Consider the following 5,695-nt stretch of genomic DNA (forward strand, 5'->3'; position numbering starts at 1 on the left):
AGGACACTGGAATTTTGTCACAGGGAGAAGGAAGTGCTGAGAGTTAGATTTGAGTAAGACTGATTTGTCGTCATGCTTTTAGAAGCTGCTAGATTTTGAAATGAAAATTTGCCTGTGGAACCAGTTGATATACTTGCTATGGTGCGCCCTCATTCGTATGACTTTGAAAGGAAGTGAAAGTGTTAGCTGATCAGTCCTGTCCAATCCTTTCCAACCCCACGAGGATCCTCTGTCCATGAGATTCTCCAGGCAAGAATACTGGAGTGGGTTGCCATTCCCTTCTCCAGGGGATCTTCCTGACCCAGAGATCAAACCTGGGTTCCCTGCATTGCAGGCAGATTCTTTACCATTTGAGCCACCAGGGAAGTTCATCCTAAACAAAAACAAAGAACAGTGGAAAAGGAGAAAACCATTGCTTGGACATAACTGTCCTTAATAGAGTTCAGGAGTAATAAGGGACATTTTTAAAACAAATGCTAGGGACTTCCCTGTGGTCCAGTGGTTAAGATTTCCCCTTCCAATGCAAGGGTTGCAGGTTCAAACCCTGGTAAGGGAGCTAAGATTCTCATATGCCTTGTGACCAAAAAACCAAAACATAAAACATAAACACTATTGTAATAAATTAAATAAAGACTTTAAAAATGGTCCACATCAAAAACAAACAAACAAAAATCTTTAAAAAAGGCGGGGAGGTGTTTCCCTGGTGGCTCAGTTGTAAGGAATCAGCCTGCCAGTGTAGGAGACATGGGTTCAATCCCTGGTCAGGAAAGATCCCACAGGCCATGGAGCAACTAAACCCCTGTGCGACTGTTAGGAGGAAACACGCTGATTGAAACTGCCCACCCTGGCCAGGCACCATGGCTACCATTTGCCTGAGTTATTTTACAACAGCAGGTCCTGGTAAAGAACATGGAATTAATAAGCCACCACCAACCAGAAGAATTCAAGAAAGGTCAAAAGGAGATGTCATATGTCCTACCACCTCCCAGAATCCTTCTCGTTGGCATCCATCTTGGCTGAGCAATGGCATGAGCCACCAGGAAGGACCCTAAGTCAAGTGATTGGCCAAAGAAAACTCGGGAAGTAATTCCATCACCATAAAACCTGAGACTGCAAGTCATATGGCAGAGAAGTCCTCCTAGGTTCCCCTTCCCTCCTGCTCTCTTCCCTGGGGGGGCCCTTCTCCATAACATCTCTTGTTTTGTCAGCATGAGTGTCTCCTCAGACAACTCATTTCCCACTGTTAGACAAGAACCCACTCTTGGGCCCTGGAAGGGGACCCTTTCTTGCAACACCACCACAACTGAGCTTGTGCTCTAGGGTGAAGTCACCACAATGAGAAGCCAACGCACTGCAATGGCATAGTAGCCCCTACTCACCACAGCTAGAGAAAAGCCTGAGCAGCAGCGAAGATCCAGCATACCCAGGAATAAAATTTAAAAAAAATTTAAATGCTGATGCTGAACTAAGCTGCAGCAACTAAGCTGAAGCTTGTTTTCCCACACTTTCTTTGCTCCCTCTCATAGTCATTACTCAAGACCACCTGGAATACCCTCTCAAGTGTGGAGAAGCAGCAGAATTTCTCAAAAAAAAAAAAAAATCAAGGAAACTTCAAAAGGTTGTAAAAGCAACTTCTTCAAACTTAAGACATCATAGTACCTAGAAATAAATAGAAATCAGGAAAGACGATTTACTGTGGTAAATACCTTTGCAAAGCAAATGTAGTATGTGTCGTCTCACCTAAGTTTCTGTATTTTGTGGATCTGATTTGGGGTTTTCCTAAGGTAGGACATGGCACCCCACTCCAGTACTCTTGCCTGGAAAATCCCACGGATGGAGGAGCTTGGTAGGCTGCAGTCCATGGGGTTGCTAAGAGTCGGACATGACTGAGCGACTTCACTTTCACTTAAGGTGGGACACACCTGTATCTTATCAACAACACTCCCCCCCCCCCCCCCCCCCCGGCAAAGTGAAGCAATTTTGAATTAATTACCCACATCATCAACTTTCCCTTCCACATCATACTGCATGTGTTTTGTGTTTGGAGTTGAATAGAGTCGGAGTCAAACAGAGTCAGAGCACATTAGAGTAGAAAAGGGACTGTCGATATCCTTCATTCTGTCTTCAATTTGCAGACAAGGACACTGTGGCCAAAAGAGTTAGAGGGATATGCCCAGTGTCACATGATCAAGTAGTAATGTCATGATCAATAAGGACATTCTTGGTCTTACCCAACGTTTAGTCCTTAATTCTTTCTTCTAGACACATTTCCAGTTTTGGCATCTATCTTTCCCAAATGTGACTCAGGGGTAACCAATGTGACACCATTTCTGGATCCAAGGTAGATTCTGATTAGTTTAAACCAACCAATGAATGGCCTGCTCCTGGCAACCTTTATTGATCCAGTGGGGAGTACATGACCTCTGGTGGTCCAGTCAGACTGAAGGAGACGGCTTATGCCCTCTGTCTGGGGGAGAAGATTCCCCTTTATGTAGCCTTCATTACCACTGAGAGACAACTTTTCACCATCAGGGATCAGTCTGACCCAGGTATCCATGCACAATTAGAGCCCAGCTCAACCTCTACTGAGGCTACTTATACCACACAATTGTCTCACAATTACCAGTAGGTTAGGCTAGTCTTCTGGCATCTGGGCAAAAGGAATTTTTCCAACTCTTACAGGCTGCTGAGAAGGGCTGGTGAGTAGTCATAGAACAGCACTGAGGGAATTTCTGTAGTTCAGTCTTTGGCAACTCAACCTTTATGTTGGTCCCCAGCACTGTGAATGGCACTGCCTGCGTTCTCATATGGTTAATGGATGAAAGAGGAAGAAACTACCTGAACTAGCCAAGCTATTTTAGTTGAAAGTGACAGATAATACAAAAGGCAGATTCTGCACCATCTGAGGCACCAGGTAAGCCCAATAAAAGAAATACAGTGGCTCAAGTAAATAAAACGTGCTTAGGCATGGGACTCATCTACAGGCTCCGACACTGCCACTAGGACCCTGCCTCCAGTCACTTTCTGGCTGCTATCACTCACACTGGTTCTATTTATCCCCACATTCCACGTGGGGGCAAGACTGCAGCCAAAACCCCTAGGCACACCTTCTTCCCTGCCCAAGACCAATGGGGAAAAGGTGGGTGTTACCCGTCCCAACTAAGGCAAATATCTTTAAAGCGGGAGTGCCCAAAGTGAGGTAGGAGCCCGTCGCTCCTCACAGAGAAGCTCCAGGTTTTGAGCTCCCTCCTGACTGTGGGCCCCACTGCCAGGGGGTGGGGAAGCATGAGGGTCGGATTGATGGCGCAGTTGCCTCGTTCCTACCTGCTTCCATGAGGCTTCCCTCTCTTTTGTCTGATGTGATGGGGCCGCTCTGCCAGTTGTTAAGTTTCTTTGCAGGGAAAATCACTCCAAATATTGAACTTGGCATCTCTGCCGTGAGTTCAAGTCTCCCCGCTCCGCCATCTTAAACGCCTATGCAAAACGCCAGTAACGCTGAAGAAGCTGAAGATGAACGGTTCTATGAAGACCTACAAGACCTTTTAGAACTAACACCCCCCCCCCCCCCCCCCCCCCCGCAAAATGTCCTTTTCACTATAGGGGACAGGAATGCAAAAGTAGGAAGTCAAGAAACACCTGGAATAACAGGTACATTTGGCCTTGGAGTACAAAATGAAGCAGGGCAAAGGCTAACAGAGTTTTGCCAAGAGAGCACTGGTCATAGCAAACACCTGTTTTCAACAACACAAGAGAAGACTCTACACATGGAAATCACCTGATGGCCAACACTGAAATCAGATTGATTATATTCTTTGCAGCCAAAGATGGAGAAGCTCTATATAGTGAGCAAAAACAAGACTGGGAGCTGACTGTGGCTCAGATCATGAACTCCTTATTGCCAAATTCAGACTAAAATCGAAGAAAGTGGGGAAAACCACTAGACCATTCAGGTATGACCTAAATCAAATCCCTTATGATTATACAGTGCAAGTGAGAAATAGATTTAAGGGACTAGATCTGATAGAGTGCCTGATGAACTATGGATGGAGGTTCATGACACTGTATAGGAGACAGGAATCAAGATCATCCCCCAAAAAAGAAATGCAAAACAGCAAAATGGCTGTCTGAGGAGGCCTTACAAATAGCTGTGAAAAGAAAAGAAGTGAGAAGCAAAGGAGAAAAGTAAAGATATACCCATTTGAATGCAGAGTTCCAAAGAATAGCAAGGAGAGATAAGAAAGCCTTCCTCAGTGATCAGTGCAAAGAAATAGAGGAAAATAATAGAATGGGAAAGACTAGAGATCTCTTCAAGAAAATTAGAGATACCAAGGGAACATTTCATGCAAAGATGAGCACAATAAAGGACAGAAATGGTATGGACCTAACAGAAGCAGAAGGTATTGATAAGAGGTGGCAAGAATACACAGAAGAGCTATACAAAAAAGATCTTTATGACCCAGATATCCACGATGGTGTGATCACCCACCTAGAGCCAGACATCCTATAATGTGAAGTCAAGTGGGCCTTAGGAAGCATCACTATAAACAAAGCTAGTGGAGGTGATAGAATTCCAGGTGAGCTATTTTAAATCCTGAAAGATGATGCTGTGAAAGTGCTGCACTCAATATGCCAGCAAATTTGGAAAACTGAACAGTAGCCATAGGACTGGAAAAGGTCAGTTTTCATTCTAATCCCAAAGAAAGGCAATGCCAAAGAATGCTCAAACTACCGCACAATTGCACTCATCTCACATGCTAGTAAAGTAATGCTCAAAATTCTCCAAGCCAGGCTTCAGCAATACGTGAACCATGAACTTCCAGATGTTCAAGCTGGTTTTAGAAATGGCAGAGGAACCAGAGATCAAATTGCCAACATCCACTGGACCATCGAAAAAGCAAGAGAGTTCCAGAGAAACATCTATTTCTGCTTTATTGACTATGCCAAAGCCTTTGACTGTGTGGATCACAATCAACTGTGGAAAATTCTGAAAGAGATGGGAATACCAGACCACCTGACCTGCCTCTTGAGAAACCTGTATGCAGGTCAGGAAGCAACAGTTAGAACTGGACATGGAACAACAGACTGGTTCCAAATAGGAAAAGGAGTACGTCAAGGCTGTATATTGTCACCCTGCTTATTTAACTTATATGCAGAGTACATCATGAGCAACGCTGGACTGAAAGAAGCACAGGAATCAAGATTGCCGGGAGAAATATCACTAACCTCAGATATGCAGATGACACCACCCTTATGGCAGAAAGTGAAGAACTAAAAAGCCTCTTGATGAAAGTGAAAGAGGAGAGTGAAAAAGTTGGCTTAAAGCTCAACATTCAGAAAACGAAGATCATGGCATCTGGTCCCACCACTTCATAGCAAATAGATGGGGAAATAGTGAAAACAGTGGCTGACTTTATTTTGGGGGGCTCCAAAATCACTGCAGATGGTAACTGCAGCCATGAAATTAAAAGATGCTTACTCCTTGGAAGAAAAGTTATGACCAACCTAGACAGCATATTAAAAAGTGGAGATATTACTTTGCCAACAAAGGTCTGTCTAGTCAAGGCTATAGTTTTTCCAGTAGTCATCACGTATGGATGTGAGAGTTGGACTATAAAGAAAGCTGATGCTTTTGAACTGTGATGTTGAAGAAGACTCTTGAGAGTCCCTTGGACTGCAAGGAGATCCAACTAGTCCA

General features: G+C 44.3%; 1 long non-coding RNA gene across 1 annotated transcript; it reads left to right on the forward strand.

Annotated features, from left to right (window-relative positions):
• The first annotated feature begins 1,975 nt into the window (after positions 1 to 1,975).
• On the forward strand, positions 1,976 to 3,563 carry LOC123332841. The gene is made up of 2 exons (XR_006549934.2): positions 1,976 to 2,914; positions 3,400 to 3,563. It is a non-coding gene; the product is annotated as an uncharacterized LOC123332841 (long non-coding RNA).
• The last annotated feature ends 2,132 nt before the right edge of the window (positions 3,564 to 5,695 follow it).

This window comes from Bubalus bubalis, chromosome 3, assembly GCF_019923935.1.
Source record: "Bubalus bubalis isolate 160015118507 breed Murrah chromosome 3, NDDB_SH_1, whole genome shotgun sequence".
Lineage (NCBI taxonomy): Eukaryota > Metazoa > Chordata > Mammalia > Artiodactyla > Bovidae > Bubalus > Bubalus bubalis.